We start from the raw sequence: 21,953 nt of genomic DNA on the forward strand, positions 1-21,953 counted from the left end.
GCCTTCCCGGCAATGATACCACAAATATTGTTTTTTTTTAACAACTCCACCCCATTACCATTCAGACGAGGACAAGCTTGCTGTAATCTTGGTGGTTGGTCATGGGATATCATAAACAAGAGACTGGACCTTCACTAACACCAGCTATTTTGCAGTTTAGAATTTTAGATTTCCCTGTCAGCCAAGAGAAGATAAGCATACTTACTGTATTGATTAGATTAACCCTCACTTTAGAGCTGCGAGATGATGATTACAGAGCTAAACCTCTGAACAGGAGAACACCCAGGACTTCATGTTGAAGGGTTTGGGATTTTAAGAAGTTAAGATCATCTCTTAGAGGCCGACAGCATTGAACTCGTGCACGAAATAAGAGTGAAGACATTATTTATGCAAGAAGACAATTTTAAGACATGCCGGGTGGAGAATCAAAACCTTCGTGTTGCCTTTAAAAGCTGCAGCATCACAACGTTTTTTCTAGTTTTCACAGAATTGACTGATAGATAGACATTAATGACACAATGAAATTCAAGTTCAAGTGATGATGGTGCATCCAGAAAGATGGGGGCTCGTGGTTTTTCTTCTAAAACACGATAACTGAACATTCACCGCACTCCAGTGTTGGAAAAACAAGCAAACTTGTTACCTATTAGTGGTTAAAAAAAAAGGTCTAACAAGAGACAGCAAACAGGCTTTTACTCTGCAAATGTTAAGACAAATATGCAGGCAAACAAACTTGGGGCTTGAACAAAGTGGGTTTGACAACAACTGTGGGACGCAAAAACAAAGGGCAGAGAACAAGCAGCACAGTTTTTATCCTGCGTCAACACTAATGCAAATAATGCGTCCAACCCAAATGCATAAATATGGCAAAATTGAGGGGGCGAAAGGAAATAGGACGACTGAATTGAGACAAGGACAAGGCATGAAAAACAGAAACAAAAATGAAGAGAACTGAAGACCGCAAACACACATTTGCAGTCGGAACCAATTAATGAAGCTTTGTAGTAGAATACCACCCCCCACGAACCCCCCCCCCCCCCCCCCCCCCCCTTCACCATTGACACAACACACATCGAACTGAATGTCGAGATAATAGGCGCCCAACTTGCTGTTACCCAGTGTCTGGTTTATTTTAATGAACGACTAGTTTAACATGATGGAAACACGACAACATACAGAACAAGTCCAAAAATATTAATGCGAATGCAGCAGGTTCTGTCATCGCCGCTGCTGTGGTTGAATCGAGGGGGACAAATAAAGGGCTTGTAGGATAAAGAAGTGCAACCTAATTGGAGGACGTGCATATAATTTAACAGACTGTAAGATACCATTTGTTGTCTGTATATGGCTGCTACTTCCTGCCTAGAGTCCACATGTAGTTGCATAAAGAACAACATTTACTAGTAATAGTCAACCTATTGCACAACTGAAGCAGCCCAAAACTGCTTTTGTGTCAAAGCCACTTTGAAATTATGCATACCTTATCAACACTTCCCACGCTTCCACCCTGCACATCTTAGCAACGGTTGAGAGTGAAGAAAAGGTTAAACCTCGACTGTTTTTTTTCTACATTTTTTTTTTCATTATTACAAATTTGTCTAGGTAATGACACTAGCAACGTCTTTGTGCCGCTTCTGGGATCCATTATATCATCTGGAATTTTTTTGCCAGCGAGCATTAGAACTTAGCTCGATGATTCTTTTCAATTATCCATATTCCAAACCTGCAAAATTATAATAGGAGCCACAGAAGAAGAATCAATGGGAACATTTTCATTTTGCAAGGAGATAATATTGACATTACGGCCATGTATTCTGTGTCTGCCCTTTCCTTCATACCAGTAATGGCTGAAAGCAGACTGGGCTTGTATTTATAGGGAAAGAATAAAAAAAATTGATTTCTTTCATGCAGAAACTCCCCGTGTTGTCCTATCTGTGAAGCCATTTGTTACTGTCACATGCTTCTGTCGCACTTATCAATAAACCGTCCCCTGTCACATGCTGCGCCATGTTATGAAGACTGATCTTCAAGGTAATCTCCCAAAGACATCATTGATGGGGTCGCTCCCTACTTCCTGGCATTTTGGCCTTTGAGAGACATCCTATGGTGAATGAGAGAAAGGTCTCCTGCCTCTGTCTATCTCAGCCTTGTGCCAGTGATAAGAGAAGAATTGAGTTACTGAGCGAACAGTTTAAGACAAAAAACCTGGCTAAACTTGTCACACACACTCATCTTCATTATTCCCATTTTTCTTCTGGAGTGTTTCGATTAACCCCCTGGGGAAAAGGCCAATGACGGGGAAGGAGCCCTTCAACCGAAGTGCGTGTGCGGGTTGAAAACACCAGTCTGAGTTATTGATATTATTTTATTACCATTTTCTGGCAGGTGCATAAGCCAGGGGAAGCAAAACTTGGCAGCATATGTAAAACAGATCCGATGTTCCTCTGTATTTGAAAAGGGTCCACAAAGATAATATTTAAACAGTGGATCACCAGATCACTAATGCCATCAGTAGTATGCAGTGAAATGTAGAGTCTAGTGTTGTATCCATTTACATCACTGGCTTCCTGCAAAGACTGACCCCGTTGACCTTGAACAGCTGTGTCAGTCCATTCATGGGACTGAAGTCACAATGAAACATACCTGATCTGCTATTTATGCTATTTATTTATGGTGGAAGGTCACATTCTAAAGCCGTATTAATAACAATAGGCAAACAATACAGGTTTAAATGGATGGCAGCCATTTTATATGCTTAGAGAAGGAATGTGAAATGGGCGAATATCCTTTTTTTTCCCCTGCCTGTAACATTTCTCTGATTAATAAAATGAAATGAGGAGTAAAGGGCTAAAGTGGAAATACAAATCATGATTTTAACCTCAATTTCACCCCAGAGGAATGTTATCCAAATTCCAGCCCACCAGAGGAAGCAACACCCAGGACCAGGTTTACAAAGACGCCCTTTGTCCACTTTTTGGTTAATAAAACCTAATTATTCCGCCGTGGCTCCCAAAACACTGTTATCACTCATAAAATGGATCGGATGATTGTTTAAAAGTAATAAAGTTTGAACAGAAGAAACTCAGGATACATTAGATGAGAAAAATATTTGTGGAGGCTCACACTTCAGTAGAAATCATTCACGACGTCCTTCACCAGCAAATGTGTTGATTATACTGAAGCTGTTTTCCACCAGAAGGCCTAAATGGGCGATAAGACAGGTGTCACAGATGCTTAAAGCAGTGCCAGGGTGAAATCTGCAACAGAGAGGGCTTTGGAATGAGACTGGAGAAATACGACCAAGCGGTGAGCAAAGACGAAACAAGAAGAGGCGCATGTTGATGTTAGCGTTGAGCTGAACACGTATATGTCTCCGACATGAACTCCTCTGTGACTGTGGTTCTCGAGCCAGCAGATCCACGCAACAGGTCTGCATACAGATTGGACTGCAGGTTATCATTTATTCCATCCAGAGATCACACCACCACCACCTCTTTCTCCTCCTCCTCCTCCTACCTAACGATGATCAGCCCCGACGGCTGTGTAACCCTCCATCTATTCACTGTAAACCTGTAATTCCAAACATCAGAGGAACTACACTGAAAGGTAATCAGACTGCCTCACCATCATCTGGCAGGTCGTTGGAGAGGAATTCGGCCACCTTGTTGATCGCCAACAAAGACACCTGATTGCTTAAATAAACACACGTTTCCATCAGTTCATGGAATCCATATGTGTTTTATTTTACCACAATAAAAAAAGACACTTCCTGGACACTCTTCCATCCATTTTCTGTCAGCCACCATTTATTTCTAATTAGGGTCAACATCCCCGAGACTGTCACTGGGAGAGTGGGAGGAATACACTGCAGACAGGTGAGCAATCCATCACCACCCGGTCACCCAGGGGAAGTTTAGCATCTCCAATCAACCTAATGTTGCTTTTAGAGGGGAGGTCGTGGGAGGAAAATCCCCCAATACCCAGAAGAAACCCACCCAGTCACAGGGACCTTCTTGTTGCAAGGGGACTGTGGCTAACTCACAATTAGCCACAGTCCAGCAAAATTTGATTTAAATGCATGGACAGGCTTTGCTACCATCCTGATACAGCAGCCATTTAACACCAACTACATTGGTAAGTGTCCCTGCTGTTTAGGCGAACATTTTACATACAATAATCTGGACGTCAAAGCGCTTCATGTCTGCGCACATTTCTTTTGTTACACAGTAATGGTTCCTGCAAGGAGAGACTTAAATAGCCTTCCTTTAGAGATTTGAATCATTAGCTCATACTGCAGTGCAGTAGATAAGTCAGGGTGTCCTGAGTTATAAACCGATAAAGAGAGCTCTCCAAAGGAAACGGAAGTACGTGTGATCTTCTGTGTGAGCAGGAGAACAGAGGGTAGTAATTAACATTCCCATCAGCATGTCGGGAGACTTAAATCATGATGATTTTAAGCTGGTGCATGAGTGTGTGCTTCTGTTTGATTGCTGTAGATGATATTTTCCTCATTAGTCCTGTGTTACATTACCCATTGGCACCCATTTGCCATCAATCTGAATGATGATTTTTTTTTATGGACTGCAGTCCGATTTTTCTTATAACAAACAGGGATAGGGAAGAGTTGCTCTATCTCATAGCTATTAGGAAATTTTAGCAAGGAATAGCTGTCTATTTGAATGCACGTGTACCTGAGTGAGTTAAATTTCAGTGTTATAAATGATTCTAAAATCTTTATAACTGCCATATACAGTTCAACATGTCATTAAAAAATTCAATTCAAATAGCAAAAGCTAATAATAGTTTTTCAGTTGAATCTTTTAGTACTTACACATAGGAAATGGAGTCTATTATTCAATTTATTATCAGGTATTATTGTATATAAAATATTCTCAGAACCCTTATACCCTAAATAAATCTAGCTCTATATTCCATTTATTTCACCTTTATTCCCATTGAACTTTTGACAAGCGAATACGAGGAAATTCAAATCATGTTGAATATCTTAAGAGAAAATGTTACATTAACACAATCCTCTGTCCTGTCACTCAGCGTGCACTCATCCGGCGCTCCCAGTCAGGATAACTGATGTTTAATTTTGCATGTGTGCGAAGTGCGAGCAGAGAAAACAATGGCACGCAAAATCAGGAACTGGGTAGAGAAAACCACGTCATCAAATCTACTTGCCCCTGCAAAAGCAGTCTCTGGGTTCTTATTATGAGCCCTTTCAACTTTCTGAATGTTCCAATCAAGGTGCGATTGTGTTGCCATTGTAAAGGTGTAATTTGTAAGAAACAGGCAGTCCAATGCAATGTGGACAGTTCATGATAACTGGAAATGAGGGGCTATCACCCTGCAGCTGTGTTTTATATTCGTAAATCCGAGTCGCTGCTGGTGCCGCGGCTGTGCAGCCAATGAAATATGAATGGCTTTATTCACATTGAAGCTGTCACTGGGAACTTTATTTTGAGGAGAACAGTCAGATGGAAACAGTGAGCTTCATCTACTGATGCAGTCTTCTATTTTTAGAAGCCCTGACATGAAAAGGAAAGAGACATTGATGTAATGAAGTGTCAGCTTGTTGCTGTCTGCCGTGTCACATCTGACACACAGAGTAAATTATCATTTGTTTGCACGTCTCGTGCTTTATTTTAATAGCTCCAGCAATGGCAATGCATGCAGACTCTCTAACTGGTGGCTCTTCCCTTCTACATTGTGTGGGGTGTATGTTATCTGGATTTTATTTCATGTATATTTCATATAAATACGTCAACGGCAGCAGGTAAACAGCTTTTCACGATCACTTATTTGTCAGGATACAATGGGAAAGAATAATAAAGCCATGCTCTTAAAGAGACTGTATTAATATTATTGATGTGTGGTTCTCTCAATCTGAGTTGATTAACAATGTTTCCATTATTCTTATACCAGCCTGTGAGTTATTGATAATTCCTTACCGCCCTTTGCTGCAGTCATAGGTCTTTCGCCATTTGGACGGGCTTCACTCCAATTGACACGTTTACTCTCATTTTAATGTTCGGTAGTCAACACGAATACTAGGTTTTCAGATGCCTTGAATGTGTCGGGGGCGTTAAAAAAAGAATTTAGCAAAAGGAGCTGCTTGCAGTGCAAACATGCCAAAAATAAGTTAAGTCAGCTGTGGAGTAGTTTCAAGAGAGCCTAAAGTGTACAAAGTAATAAGCCTCTATTTTCAGAGATCGGCGGAGGTCAGCCATCCATGACAACGTTCACAGTCACAACGAGGAGAACACTTCGCCATGCTGGTGTCTGCCTCTCTGCAGGAGAAAACGCACTTCTATCGGTGTTGCTCTCGCCACATCCCAATCGATGCCCCAGTCAAACGGTGATTTGAAAGGTTTGTGCACAGAATGCCTGCAAACATATTAAAGCCTCCCAGTTCATCATTAGTTCAATACTGCATCCTTGCTGAAGCATCCAGCTGGCGTGCGTGAACGTAGAAGAGAAGAAGGCAGTGCAGACGCAGGCAAAGGTGCTCCTCAGACTCCCACTAACATTAAGACCTCGTCCACAAACACAGGCAGACAGTAGCCTATGGTAAACATTAACCGGCAAAGATGAAGCCGTAAATTTGCTTTAAGATCTGGAGCTGCTGCACGACACACCGCAGCCACACACGCTCAGTGTAACGTTACGTAAGGTGGAGGATTTATGATAGTGTGTTTCCTAATCCTTCAGATACACAGTACGGGGGCAAGTATTGTTGTACTCGCCACTTGGAAGCTGCTGACACAGCCTGACTAGATGCTGAAAGTTGGAGATTCATTTATTTTTCAGTTTCATGTATTACCCTCGCTCCCGGAGTGTCTCCTCTGAGGACAATTACCTGGCTTTGTCGTTTAACTGCAAAACTGCATTTATAACTTCTATTTATCATTCAGCCCTGATGTGGCACCTTCCTACATGGCCAACATTCCATGTCCTCGCGAGGAATGATTTATAGATGGCAGATGTAATGTAGTTAAGCACATGCAATCCCTGCCACCATTATGCAGGATTTATGTCTGGTTCACTGTTTCATGTTGGAGTTCCGTGTGTCAAATTAATCTGAGTTCTGTTCCCAGGCTTTGTTTATGCCAACGGCAGTATTTTAAATAGGGAATACTTTAAATATTTGCAAGTGTTAAAAAAGGGCCAAACGTTGAAAATGTGTTTTAACAGACGAACCAAACGACGTTGACCGTATAATCCACGTAACTCTGGCTGCGCTGATATGAAGCCGCGTTTTTTTAAGGCACGCCAACGAGCTACATTTGAGTCCCGTCATTGCTCCACGGGTGACGTCACTGTGATTTCTGGGGTCCTCTGGTGAGCAGCACGGACCTCTGGTGACTGTTGTCTGCAGTCACATGAGCGGTAGCCCCCAGGACCTTCATGGTAATCATTTTTACAGGCCCAGCTTAATCAAAATGTCACATCCACTGTACCAATATAGAGGCAGAGTTCTCAGCAAATTAAACATAAATTAGGCTGGCAGATGCAGTTTTAATGGCTTAATCGTGCCTTTACATTTGTTCCAGTAACGTGTGGCCACGGACTAATAAAGGTTCATAAGTCACGTGCCCAAAAACTGATTTGAAAGGCAACTCTGGGACCATTTCCACAGTTATTAGAAGTAAAGACAACAGAGACACAGAGTATGTTGTTTCAGCAAAGGTTTGGCTCAAAATGGGACAAAAACAATTGCACATCTATTGAACTTGTCTCGTCTTCATAACTGCCTTATGCTTTTCTGGGTCTTGGGGACGGTACACAAAGGGCGAAGGCAGGGTATACTCCTGGATGAGTCCCCAGTGCATTTATGAGCTATTGTGGTTTAGGGACTTTGCTCAAGGGTACCTTGGCATCGTTCTGAAGGTGTTCTAGCACCTATTTTGTCTGCCTTGAACTGAGAACCCTCCACTTCTCCCAACAGGCTGAGCTACCACCGCTCAGCTATTGAACTATTTGCTGCATTTCTATATCTTCATATCTGCAAACGGGAGCTCAGCAACGATTATGCTCCACCTCCGTCTTCATTATGAATGTTGGGGGTACTGGTTGTCCCAACTCTGAGAGGGCTCCATCAGAGACATCTCAGGATTACAAGAAGAAGAGCTGAGGCTGCAGTGTCACATCACCTGCTTCAGCTTTCGCCTCGCGTCTCCGTTTAAGTTGTGACTCGATGTGGCTGAACAACACAGCCACATCGAGTGCCCAATCATTAAAGTCCCCGTCCACAGATTTAAAATGCAATATTGTATAAATCCACAGCATCATCATAATCATGACCTCATCATGTGATTTGTAATTGTGTTGAAATAGAAAAACATGGTTTTGCCTTTATATTTGAGAAAAAAAGACTGCGGTACACCCAGATGCAACAATATTCTTCCTTCCTTCGGTTCTGTAATTCTTTCCTACCTAAAGTATGTTTATCTGTCCTCTCCACAGCCTTTTCCCCCCAAAAGTGTAATTCACAGAATAAATGTAGAGAGACTAAATTAAGGGACCCAATTTGAAGCAGCACCACTTCACTGATAATCTGTACCAGTGATATGTGAGAGCACTCATGGTCCGCCACGTTATGACAATACAGGGGGAAGAAGGAGATGAAAGAGAATAGCCTGGCAAGAGCAGAAATCAGATGGGCCGAAGGATAGCGGAGAGAGGGGAAAAAAAACAATCTAAAGTCTAATTGTGTTTTGCCTGTCGGCAGCAGGGGACTTCAGAGAGACACGTTCTCTTCTACATGTCGTTCGGCACCGTCTCCTGCCTGATGTGATCATGTTAATATCCAACCGGTCCTGCTTTCCCTTGCCACATCTTGCCTGGCTGCTTTTATTGGCAAAGTGACAGGGAAAACAAATAGTCAGAACCCTAAGCAGGCATCATGCTTGATCAGGAACCAGCAGGCTTTGGCATTTGAGGCCGGGCATTTGAACGTGTTGGTTAGACGTGTCTGCCACCCTTTAAATCAGTCTGTGTCATCCCTGCCCTGAAAGAAAATGTCACTTTGATGCCTTTAAGCATTTAGGTAGGGACAGGAGGCCGGTGACTCAATAGTTTCTTCTCTCCTTGACAAAAGGACTGAGGTGGTACCTGTTCAAACAAGACAAGCCTGGCAGATGAAGCAGAGCAGCAGGAATCATTACTTTCATTGTCGCTGTCGTTCTTTTCGGCCTTTCCTCGGGCCGACGCATAGACGTGATCTGCATATGGATCAGACTTTAACGCTCTGTCCTTCTTGATCTAACCTTCCGCAATTAATGGAAGAGGTTATTGACTGACTGTGAGGGTTAGAGATTAGGAACACTGACCTTCTGATTTACTCAAGTATCACCAGATTAATTGTACAGTAACTGATGTCTCCATTTCAGTTCCCCTCCCGTCTACCTCCCGATATGATGTATGAACGTTTAATGCTGAAAATTAGGTTTAAGTGGAGGTTGAGCATAAAACTGTCCTAATCTGCAGTGATATATTATAAGGGGGTAATTGGACTTTCGCTATCAGGGGACCTAAATGCTGGAACAGATGTCCTGGTGACATGAACTCTGTAGGATAATAAAGGTGATTAAGACTGTAGGTTTCACGGCTCTGAGGTGAATCCTCTGTGCTTCCAGTGCTCCTGCCCGAGCCAGCGAGGGCAACAAAGTTCTAGGAATTAGGAATGGAAAACAAACTATCAGGCATTTCCTGTTTTCACCTCACCTCAATTATTAAGACAGCACTTGACAGAATTGCTTGCTATATTTTTAAAATGTTTAAAAAAAAAACGTGCTGAATTTCATATAGTCACACATGGAAAAGCAACTTAATAATAAATAACCAGTAATATATAAACTGCTGTCAGTCGTAGGTAGGATATCTGAAGAAGAAAAAAGCACTGTGTTTTGATTTTGTCTTTGCTTTCTTTCTTTTAAATCCTCAAATTTGGTGCCATCATTATATGCAAAGATGTTGAGCCACAGTGATGCAGGAGCAGAGCCACTGGCCCCGTGTATGACACAGGAACCCCTACAGACTCTGTCAAAACACTGCTGTTAAGGCGCCAACAGACTCACAACCTTTTCCAGGGCAGAGGCAGCAGCTTTTCATGGCTGATTAGCTCAGACGACCAGCTCCACCTTGATGCCCCTGTAATTCACTGGTGGTGTGTCGGTCCTCGTTTGAAGACGACATCACATGTTCAAGGCTTCCTTTACATTCATGTTGGGATAATTTCCACATTACCAAGTAGGTTATATTTAAAATATCAAAACAGCTTCCAAACCTGCAGGTTCTTATGGTCCTGTGTTGACGTACCTGCTGGGTTTCCTGACGTCAGATGGCCATGCGCTGTTTCGAGGGAATGAAGTTGCCTGTTTACAGGTCACTTACTGAAGGGTCTGGAAGGTCTGGAAGGAAACAAAGAAACACAAATGAGAGTGGACGTGAAGAGTCCGCTGCCCGACTGAAAGCCACTCAGCCACCGCAGGTGACCGGCCAACCAGGAAAAGAAGGCGTTGAAGGAAATGTCAGACCGAGGATGAAATGATTGTGGCGAGGTAGGTCACTCCTGACTGACGTATGTGCGGCATCCTCATCCCTGCCTGGTTAAATTGATCAGTTTTCTGCACAAATGGCTGCCAGAGAACGGCTCATTAAACCAGCATTTGGGTGGGGAGACACAAACCAGCTGCCTTTTTGGGGATTGGACAGAATCTCTGGGCTTTGAGGCTGGTATTCAACCAGTAAGACATTTGTGATCCGGTTACTGTTTGTGATGCGGAGTCATTAAAACCGTTGTGGTCTGAGGAGATTGACGAAGACCTGCGTCAAGAGAAATGGCCCGAACTGGATTGACTGGGAGATTGACTGGGGGAGAGTGAAGTGAGGCTGCATAATCTGTCAAGTAAATGATTTGGTGGTCAAACCCACTCGCATCATTTCATTGGCATGTTATTCCTGACAACAGCGCCCCTCAGAACATCTGCCAACATCATTTATGTTCAAACAGCGTGCCGAGAATCTACTGAAAGGTCGAAATATGTAGCGAAAGCTAAACTATTATTGTTCTGGTCGTGCAGACGTCTCGACCCTGGATTAGTACCGTGGAGATTAACATTATTTCATTTCCTTCAGTTATTCCAGCCCTACTTTACGAATACAGCTGTTTGCTAACAAGCATTTCAGCCACTTGGAGCATGTTCTGTGACAAATTTATCAGGAGTTGCCTTCTAATAGCTCTTTCTTGAACTGAAATACTTTAATGCACACTCTGAGGCATGTTGGCTGCGGCGCTTTGACGCTCGCTGCTCAACCACCGGTGCTGCTATTTTCATCCCACCCACTGATCAGCCTATAATCCACTGTTGGAGGATTTGCGCGCTGTGGAACAGAGCAATTGTGTTGCAGCAAAATGAGCACAGCTTAATTGGAGCAAAGACTTAATGAGGACCCCTTGAGGATTATCAGCTGCGGCTCAGGAAGGGCCCAGGTAGCGGCAGACACAGTTCAACTGATCAGTTGGTATATTTCCAAATGCATCAGGGCATCAAAGTGCTTCTGCCCCCCGTACGCTGACCTACTGACCTCTGTTCCCGCTGACCCACTCAACTCCTACACCAGCACTTTGTTATAATTATTGTATTTCTATGATCTCTGCCTATTCTCTCCTCTCCTCTCCTCTCCTCTCCTCTCCTCTCCTCTCCTCTCCTCTCCTCTCCTCTCCTCTCCCTCTTTCTCTCCTCTTCCTCTTTCTCTCCTCTCCTCTCCTCTCCTCTCCTCTCCTCTCCTCTCCTCTCCTCTCCTCTCCTCTCCTCTCCTCTCCTCTCCTCTCCTCTCCTCTCCCTACCGAGCCATCCAACAGGGTCCCCCTACATGAGCCGGGTCCTGCTCAAGGTTTCTTCCTGTTAAAGGGGAGTTTTTCCTTGCTACTGTTGCTTTTTGGGGTCAGGCCCTGGAATTCTGGAAAGCACGTAAAGACAATTTTGGTTGGAACAGATGGTATGAAAATAAAGACTGGTTGATTGATTCATTGATCGATTGATTGATCAGTTCCAGCTGACAAAACATTCTTTTTTTAAGCTTCTTCATTTGATTTTTGCATGTATGATTGTTAACTGGCTATAAATGTGGCTTATTTCACCTTTAATCGGTCAATTCAATCTTTCTTTGTTGGATAATGATGATTCATGAGAAATTATATTGAGAATTGTAAAGAAACATCTTGATTAATATTATCAGCAGGACAAAAGGGCCTATTAATTTTAATAATGCACATTTTCCATGATTGTTAATTTACTGTATTAATTATTTCTTTTTTGTCTCGCTGATGAACTTGCTGAAATAAACTCGCTAGTACAGAGCAAGGAAAAAAGGCCGCCTGGTCCTATGTGGGGGGGGGGGGGGGGGGGGGGGGGGGGGGGGGGGGACCCCTCGCCGACTCTCCAAGCAGTTTATTTCTCTGAGGAGCCTGTCTGCTCCTGACAGCCACAGATCAGATATGACTGACCAAGATAAATGGTCGGGCTCTGACGTCAGATCAGTTCAATCTAGCAACTGTCCTCGCCAGAAACAAAAGGGCACACTGTCAACAAGGCTCAGCTCTCTTCAGTCCTTATTCAATTTCTTTACTCCCCACATTACGACCACAATAAAACATCCTATGTGCATCGAAATGTGGCCTCTATGGCCAAAGAAAAGTCATTGAAAGATCCTGACCTGATTTCAGATGCTCCATCATGAGTTTTTACATGTTTTCTGTCACTGGGACTCAAGGTCAGAGGTCAGACAAACGCAGGTCAGCAGGGGGGTCATCGTCTGGCCTAAAACAACAATTCCATTCCTGGAAAATTTGCAGGTCCGTGTGGGACAGTGGGAAAATGAGGCTGCGACGTCCCAACTAATATACAGATAATATAGTTGATGTTTGTCAATAATCAGATCTTCAAATCCTCACGGCCTCGCTTCAAATAGAACATACAATAGCAAAATCTGGTGTTTTTCTTACAGAGAGGAAAATGATATTGAATCGAGACCATTGGTTTAAAAAGTCACAGAAATGTCAAAGGAATTACAGAAAATAGCGGATCTGGATCATGTCAGCAGCGGGATAAAAACAGGATCATTTCAGGACTGTTGGCAGTTTGAAACCCTTTTAAATGGTGAAGACGGGATAAAGGATGGAGGCAAATAAATCAGTCTGAAAGCTGTTGAATATGTGCGCCTCTGGCCTCGTGCTGCACGGCCACTTCCCCGTGGAAAGGTTTATTGCTCGCAGCACAGAGTGCTGACTCAGCATCCACAGTGTCTGGACCTTGGTCTGCACGGCCCAAGGAAGACTAAGGCCTCGACCCACCTCAAAGGTCAGCAGTCACCAAAAAAAATAGCATCTACTGTTTATTTGGGCGAAATTCAGTCATTTGGGTTTTGGAAACATTCTAAACAGGTTTTAAGGCAGGAAGTAGAACTTAAAAATGGGGTGAAAGGTCTTTGTCAGCGACATGGATGTTGCCTGCAGCTCAAGGTGGCAGCGCTCGCTCCCTGAGACTTTTTGCCTCACCTTTGATGAATATCACCTCCGTTATTCACATCGGCGTGCACCGATACGTGCGAATGAACAAATAAATGATTGTTTTGTGTTACGTCTTCGCGGCAGACGCGCCACCAGTGCGAGATCAGATGATTTGTTCTTAATCTGTTCTCCTCAGGAAGCCATGCGAGATGTGTGTGCATGACGCAAAACATTTGTGAACGCTGCACAATGGAGCTCTAATCTGTCCTTAATCTTCACCGAGACCAACTAAAACACGTTTGTGCTCCAAATGGATGATACGAGATTTCTCCTGTTATAATTACTGTAGTTTATCAACTTTCTTTTCCAACTTTGCTTGAATTTTTCTTCAGTTTGATTCTATTGTGTAGACAAAGCTGCGGCGTGTTGTGTTCTTTATTATTCTAGTCATTTTATTGTGTAATGACAAAAAAGTGTCCCTTTTATTCACTAATGCTGTTTACCACATGCAGGCATGCAATTCTTTGTGCAGTACATTTAGTTAAAGGCGGTAATTAAAAACCGCTGGCCTGTAGTCATGCAATCCACCCGAGTCAAAGTGATTCGCGACTCTAATGTGACAGCACATGCTGCGGCACAGCTAGCTTGATCTCGCTGGGAGGCTGGAGCTCAAGTGCTGCAGAGGTAAGCAGGTTGTTGGTTTGATTGTTGGCCCCTGTATACCACATGGCAAAGCGTCCTTAAGCTCTGAAACCCAAAAAAGAATAAAGAACGGCAAACCAGCTCTATAAATAGAGTCCATATCCTCCATCACAATGAAATTGTAGTTACGAACAAGGAGCTAATAAATAAGGCTAAGACGAGCTTCGGGAAAGAACAATGGGGATATCTGAGATAATGAAACCTACAGCAGATGTACTCTCCTCTGCCATGCATTGTGCTTAGAACAGCAACCCCATCTTTGACTGCATAATCCAAAGTGTTCTGCTAAACTGATTAGCTTCTCCATTCCCAACGCCGCGCTATCTTAGCCCAATTTGTCTGGCTTGGAAACGTAAAGCAGAATCCCGTCATCTTCACTCTTTCTGCAGGTGGACGTTTGAGTGTGGAAAACGGTGTACAGAGGAGCATTGAGGAGGGTTTGTCTACGATTAAAAAGGATTTCATGGAAGCGCAGACAAAACGACTTATGGAAATACCCCTCTGCATTGTGCTGTTAATGCTCCAGCCAGTCTACATACAGTAGTTAAAGTGCAGAGATGTGTGAGGATTTATGGAGCTATCCAGATTACCAGATGTGTTTGAGGAAACAGACGTGCAGGGGACACATTTAGAATGAAACCTCGGTTGTTAAAAAATGAACTCAATAGCAACAGTAGCAACTTGTGAGTGAAACACTGCAGAAAGGCTTCACAACAGTCCTTACACATGAATGACAGCGTCTTTAGATGGTGTGTTTTCAGAGCAGCTATTTGGACTGCCATTTGAAACTAAAGTGCATTTGCTGCTGTCACTTTTTGAGATGAATTCACAAGCGCACCTATGATTTGTCTTGTATCTGGGTATAAATGTTAGACGGTAAAAATCACCTCTCCTAAAAAAGGCACTTAAAGCTCCTCCATTTGTTAGCCTACATGGTGAAGAATGCCTTGACTCATCCGTCTAATCTGTTACTAAACCAGAATCAGTAAGTCACTGACTGAGATCTAATCTCCAGGATGTATGCACTCCCCATCTGTCTCAACTGTTTCTTCTGTTTACTTCGTGGTGTGATGGAGGAGCTCTGTTTGCTTTGTAGTTTTAATCAGTGTCCACTTTTCTACTTTCCTTCGCCCATCTTGTTGTAGTTTTCCCTTTCATGTAATTACCCTGATGGGTTCCGTCTGCACATATTTACCTTTATGTGCTGCACCTGAAGTTGAAGCCTATACAACAGGAGTGTCCACACTGTTTATGAGCTTCTTTTAAAGAGACCAGAGACATCAAAAAGATATTAAAAATGCTAAACATACAAAATTTACCTTAGCGTGTGCTGCACACGTGCAACTATAGCCAGTGTCATAGTTCTAGTGCAGATTTCAAAAGTGCCTCTATCCTTTATGGCAGTTTTTTTTGTTCTTAGTTAGTCCAGTTCTCCAATATCCCATCCTCATTAGATTTAATTGACAAGCTAGCTAGTTCGATTCACTTGCCGTAGTTGTGCCATAGCTAGCACCTTTGACACAATGCATGGTTACCGCTGACCTGGTACCAGAGAGAAGATCTCACACTGGCCGCCCTGTATGTCAATGAGGTCACAACGTCAGGATGGAGAGAGTGGTTCCTTTAGTTCCTAAAATGCTATAGTTTCGCCACACTACTGTTAGCATCGACCTAGTATCTGCAGTCCAATTATCACCCTCTGTTTGATGACATTGGGGTCGTGCTAAGTTCCTTGAATGTCACCAACATTAAATCCGACCAGGCTGAAGAAATCGACAAAGACCTTCTTTCTTTGTGGGCTGTGATGATGCTGGTTTCTGAACAATGAGATTGTGATTTGTGATTTCTAAAATAAAGCTGGAAATCAGAAAATACTGCATTGCCTCTATATAAAGAGGTACTGTTGGGTCATTTCAAATCTGCCAATATAAACAGATAAGTCATAGATGAAGAATTATTAGTTAAAGAATTAATAAAAGACCGTGTTTAATAATATATATTATAATAACACATAGCTGGTGATACAAATAGAAGATTTTATTTGGATCCAGTCGATTTCTTTGTTGTGTTCTTGCCACCAAAGACTGGCCTATTATTTCAAAGGCAATTGCTTTTTTATCAATTCCTGTATTGTTCACTAGACTTGCTCTTTTTGTGGTTCCTTTCTCTTCAAAAAAGAACTTTTTGTTTTCTTTGAGCATCACACTCAAAATACCAAAGAAGCAATGTTTGGCGTCCACATTTGGGCAAAAGAAAAAGGCTCAGGTGTGGCTCTGAGGAGCTGTTAACAGGATTTATATCATCTACTGATGGAAATGAACTGTATGATAACACCCCGGAGAATGTTAAATAACATGGACTAAAATTATATCACTTTAAATTCCAGCTTGATAAAAAAGGAAACGGCCGTTATTAGCGAAGAAGAAGCTGGAGGGCCGTGCATCATGAAGAACAAAGATGTTGTTTTACAAATGTCATTCCTGCCTCCTTCATGTCTCATTCTTAATTTACATCTAATTCTGATTCTTGTTTCAAACATGTTGTTTAGGTAAAAGAGATGTTCTCTGTCATATTACACATGAAGAAACCAGACATCTGTGCCCCCTCCCCCACCCGCGAACCCTGCTGATGAGCTGATGAGGACGACACTCAGCATCAGCACAGGACATGTGAATACAGTTTAGCCGCACTCAGCATCTCCCTTTTGGGCCATTTTCCATTGACAATGAATTGGATGCATATTGGTGAGCAGCCATAAACATCGGCAGCAGCGTCGGGCCGTCTGTTTCCAGCCCAGCTCATTAGTCACCAGAGTATTTGAAGGATCGCCTCACACTGCACGTACATTAAACCTCTTCGGCATCTGTCAAGAAAGAAAATAAATATGTGCGTGGTTGTGTTTTGGGAAGGGACTAAGGGATTTCTTATTAATGCAGAAAAACCTTTAACCTTTTTGTCGTCATTGGTGTATTTTGACAAAAGGTTGTAATTATTAGCGGTGAGAAACTGCAATCTGGTGAGCTTGACCTTTCCTGGAGTGACTGTGTGTCTGCATGTTTTCAGGCTGCTGAATGAAACATGGGAGTTGAGTCTATCTGGATGAGGAGCCTCATTTATTTCCTGATGTGTCAGTGCTTTGCTCTTCAGGCTCTCAGCTGCCATTTCAGCAGAGGTGCTCTACAGCAAGACTCAATTGATTGAGACAACGAAGGACTCTAAGCCCTTTTGAATCTATCATCCTGGCTGGAGGAGGAAAATAATTGGTGCAGGAAACCACTGAAAGTCTTAGACGGTACATTAAGTGAAGTCGCGCGCTGCAATTCTAGTCAAAATGTCATCATCCGGAGTGCGGGGAATAGTCTTTAAACAAAGTTAGACTGGCAACCCACAAATGGTAAAAGCCATTTGAGAGAGACCACAGATGGAGCAGTTCAAACTGGATTTAACGTTCTGAGCCTCGGAGAGAACTCGCGACTCTTCAACCAGATCGCAGAACCACGCGTCTGCAGCTCGGAGATACACGATCTCACATAAACACATGCAATTTAGCATGATTTCAGAAGAAGGTGGACGCCAAGGAAGACTGTGGCCATCAGCTGGCCATGGAGGGAGTGATACGTAGCCAATACGTAGCGTCCGACTGCTGCTCCCCGACCTGCTCGCTCTCATTGGCTACCTTGGCTCAGAGGCTACCGCCAACTGCATCCTGAATTTCAGCTCGGAGCACCTAACATGACAATAATCCGATGTGACAAGTCTCTACCTTAAATATATTAAATATACTGAACAGATTTCACTCTTACTCACATATGTCCCCGGTTCCTCCGCCCTAAACATTAATGTTTGATAAGTATTTACTGATACAGTATATTAACACTGTAACACACATTGAAAAACTGCACTTTTATTCATAAATCTATCATTTAAAAAAACAATCCTCACTTGAGGACAAGGTCCGAGCTAATCAAACACACTGTGGCGAGTTCCTGTCACGGTGTTGTGTTTAGCCTCGCTAAGAATATAAATTTTACAAAAATCATCTCAAAGGTGCTGTGAAGGCGATGGACAGAACATATAATCTATGTCCTTTGATTTGGCTGCCCGGCCTAATGATGATGTAGGTGTTATGTTCAACGACAGTGCTGATGGCCACCGAGCCGCGAGCGGAGCGTAATGGACTGAAAGGCTTGCTTTGGGATAAAAGTAAATGATGGCCTTTGCGATCAATAGGAGCATGAGTGAAAGCCTGTGCGTCTAGTTTTCCTAATAACACAGAGTAGCCGCTGCTATCCCTATAATAAGTACAATGCCTGATTGAGGCGTTCAAGGATATGTACATTCAAAAAAGCCCAGTGCTAACGACAAAAAGCAGTGAATGTGGATGGTCCGGAGCGGCTTTGTGATTGTGTGAAAGGCAACAAAACTGAAGGTGGGAAGATGTCAGCCATCATTTACTGCTGTCACATTCAGAAGCTTTTTAGCTTTAGCACAGGGTTTCTGGTCGTCTCCTCATCACCTTCACCTTTATTTCAACATCTAGAAGAGAGCGAAAATAAAACCCTTATTTCGGTGCTAAGACCCTCCTGGGCCACTAGCTTCCCAGTGCATTCTGATTGAACGTGGCGTTCAGTGACCCAATCAGGATGGTTAAGGCCTCCAATGCTCTTGCTTCTTTCTTCAGCAATCAATAAATTCACCCGGTGACCATTAAAGGATGGAAACGCTGGGTCTAGAACCTCAAATGTGCCGGGCCCGTGTCGATCTCATTATCGGAATCAACCTCACACGCTTCCTGTTCCGAGAAGATGGAATCACGCGATGAGCCGATAAGTAAGGTCCAAGCCTTCCTGTTGCTCTTCACGGCCCGCGGTGCAGCCGAATGAACGAGACTGAAATGGTTATTGACCGCATCGGGGCTGCAGCGGTGAAATTTCCCAGATTCTAACGACGACTTATTGAAGATGTAAAAAAATCACGTGCACCCTCCAGTGTACATGCTGCAAAGACTATTGATATTGCTATGGAGTAGAGGACCTATTGGGACCAGTACTTTAATACTCATTCAGAAAGAAGGCTGCTTAGTTGTTTAATCTTGTTACTTGTCTTGATGAGGGGCTGATGTACCATCAGGAAATGGGGATTCATTCTAAGATGAACCGGTAGCATCAGCGAACTGAACAGTGTTTGGGGTCTGGGGAAGGGCATTAAGAGAGCAGGATTTTAATGGAGTGGGAGATTCAGTTACATCGATTCAAGGAGCTGCATTCTTCAGTGTTCCTGCACCTCCAGATGCATTTATAATGCATAAACTTTCTAGGTGGCTCCAGCAAGTGTGTTTTCAAAATTATACAGATCCCGCAGCGCCTTTCAAAATGATAAATGCATTAAACTCTGAGTGCGGCAAACACACCTTGAGTGGGATTACGTGTCTAAAATGCAACAAGATGAATTGATTTGCCCGTCCATTCCATGTAAGAAGAGGTGTAAACGTCTACGCGGTTCGGAGGCGGGACTCTGCGGTGTTCAATCATCATGGTATTGTGATGTTTTGGGTTTTTTTTTTCAAATTTGATTTGCTTGAGGAAATTGAATTTTAAAAATGTCTGGGGAAAAACAAACCCAGTCACCTTAAAACAAGTCGGTCGTTTCAAAACTTATTGTGGGATGGTGACGCTTTCCGTTGCGAAAGTGGGGGTAGAGGTCTTCACAAGCGGAGATGTACAACAGAAGGCCAACTAACGATGCCGCCACTGTCACCGTGTAGCTTCAAAGATGCGGGCTTGGTCTGAAATGTTTCAGGTGAGGCCACACGGGAGCAGATAAAAGGCTTCTGGCCTCGCCACGACAACGGCCGCTATCTTAGTTCCCTCTGCGAAAAACTGCAAAAAGCAACAAGGTATTTTTTTGGCTTCCAGTTTCTGATGCGGCTCCAGGAAGATTTTCCACAGGGACTGGCCTAATGTAATTCAGAATAACATGGACACTCAAATTGCTGGGAGGCCATTACTGCTGACTCCATCACCAAATGAGGCCCCAAATGTGTCATTTTAATTAGCTGGTGGCTGCATGATACGCTCATTAATGTGTATTTTACATCCCTCTGCCACCTTTCAAACATTCCATGTAGGTAAAAATCAACAAATTCTCTGGGTGTTGAGCGGTAAGTTCATTAGCTCAACCTTAAATGACAGACAAAATGCCGCCCAGAGCTGATTTTTAGACCTCCACAAATGTCAGGTTGGGCACGTGGAAAACACATAAATTATCACCCATTTTTTCTCCATCACAGCTGCAGCACGGATGAATCATCCCAAAATATTTTATAGTGAATTTTTGCATCTCAAAAACAGATGAAAAGGTAACGAGGCAGAATAAATAGCTAAAAAGCCACAGAATAGTCACTGTTATTCACTGTACAGCGAGAATATATTTCAAGGGGCTTCAGTTCAGCCATACTTTATATGTGATTAATTTCTCATTTTATTTAAAAAAATGTGATAGAAAAGGGGGGTAAATTCTGCAGATAATTGCTGATGTTAATCATAGTCAGATTTTTTTAAAAGAGGAGTTTTTATCATTCTTTTAAGCGCGGAACGCCGGTGGTCAGAGCCCCCTTAACCACAAGAAGCTTTGGTAATTACTGCAGCAGCTGCCTACACTCCGCAACACTCCTCCAGCTTCTATAGCTGAGCACTTCTTAAGTCTCTTCTGTAATCACTCCTGCTCCTTATCCTGCTGGCAAGACCATTATGTTTCCTTAAGATTGTGCTTCTGTCTGACTGCCGCTGATGAATTTAGGTGGTTTTAATTGAATTTAGTAGGAGTTGCAGACCAGGTCAAACTGTTACTCCATCTTTTTTTTTTCTAGTTAGATTGATCTTTCTTCATGGGTGACGTGCGCAAATCGCTGCCCCCTGCTGGTGTGGAATGTCATCGGCTGGTGGTCGGGGTCAGGCGTTTAGATCTGAATTTGACTCTGGAGACTCTAGAATCACCTTTGGTTGGGATTTGTTTGGGCCTAACAAAACACACACACACACACACACACACACACACACACATTTTTATCAGTGTGAGCTGTTTGACTTTGCGCTGGCATATCCAAAACATTAGATTTATCTGCTGGGGGCTTCTCTTGAAGCAGGGTGGTTCAATATACAGTAGCACCCATCACAAGGGGCCGTCGAAGCCGCAAAGACACTTTTGACTCACTAAAGACGGCAGGTTCTGTTCATAAATATAATGGGGTGGGTGGGGGAAGTGATTTAGGAGAGGTCCACAGCATTTAAGGCAGGACCACACAGTTTCTTTCAGGTTGTAGTGAGTCTCCAGTCCATTTCATCCAGGCGCTCTCTATCCATTTCACTTCACAGCGTGGCCATCTTGCAGATAACATTATTGATTCTTCTATTGTTCCCATTTTTTACCTCTTCTCTGTGGTGAATCCACACCCATCCACCGCTCTTCCTTTTTTACTACCAAACTATGAAAATTCAAAAAGTGCTGATGGGGGAAAAGAAAAGTGGTCTGTCTCGCACGGTGCCGCCCACTTCTACAACTTTTACAAAGTGCAACCTAAAACTGTCGAGGTGTGCCACTCAACTGTGTCCCAAGATTCTCAGAGTAATCTATATGGGATCCACTCCCTTCAGGCATCAGGGAAGCTCATTTAACTACATCAATACTGGGGGAAATGAGACACAGAGCGATGGCTTCAGAGACGGAGAAGTTA

General features: G+C 43.1%; 1 protein-coding gene across 7 annotated transcripts in view; it reads right to left on the bottom strand.

Annotated features, from left to right (window-relative positions):
* Window positions 1-21,953, bottom strand: part of lingo2 (leucine rich repeat and Ig domain containing 2) — a 127,926-nt gene that overhangs the window by 77,407 nt on the left and 28,566 nt on the right. For 4 of the 7 annotated variants that reach the window (XM_029847574.1, XM_029847573.1, XM_029847571.1 and 1 more), the window contains one exon: window positions 10,327-10,418. The exons of 1 other annotated variant lie outside the window; for it this stretch is intronic. The gene's annotated coding sequence lies outside the window, so the exon portion shown is untranslated. Of the gene's footprint in view, window positions 1-3,123; window positions 3,144-10,294; window positions 10,419-21,953 lie in introns of those variants that run through there. 2 more of the 7 variants (XM_029847572.1, XM_029847576.1) reach the window with 2 other exon arrangements.

Source organism: Takifugu rubripes, chromosome 14 (assembly GCF_901000725.2).
Source record: "Takifugu rubripes chromosome 14, fTakRub1.2, whole genome shotgun sequence".
Taxonomy (NCBI): Eukaryota; Metazoa; Chordata; class Actinopteri; order Tetraodontiformes; family Tetraodontidae; genus Takifugu; species Takifugu rubripes.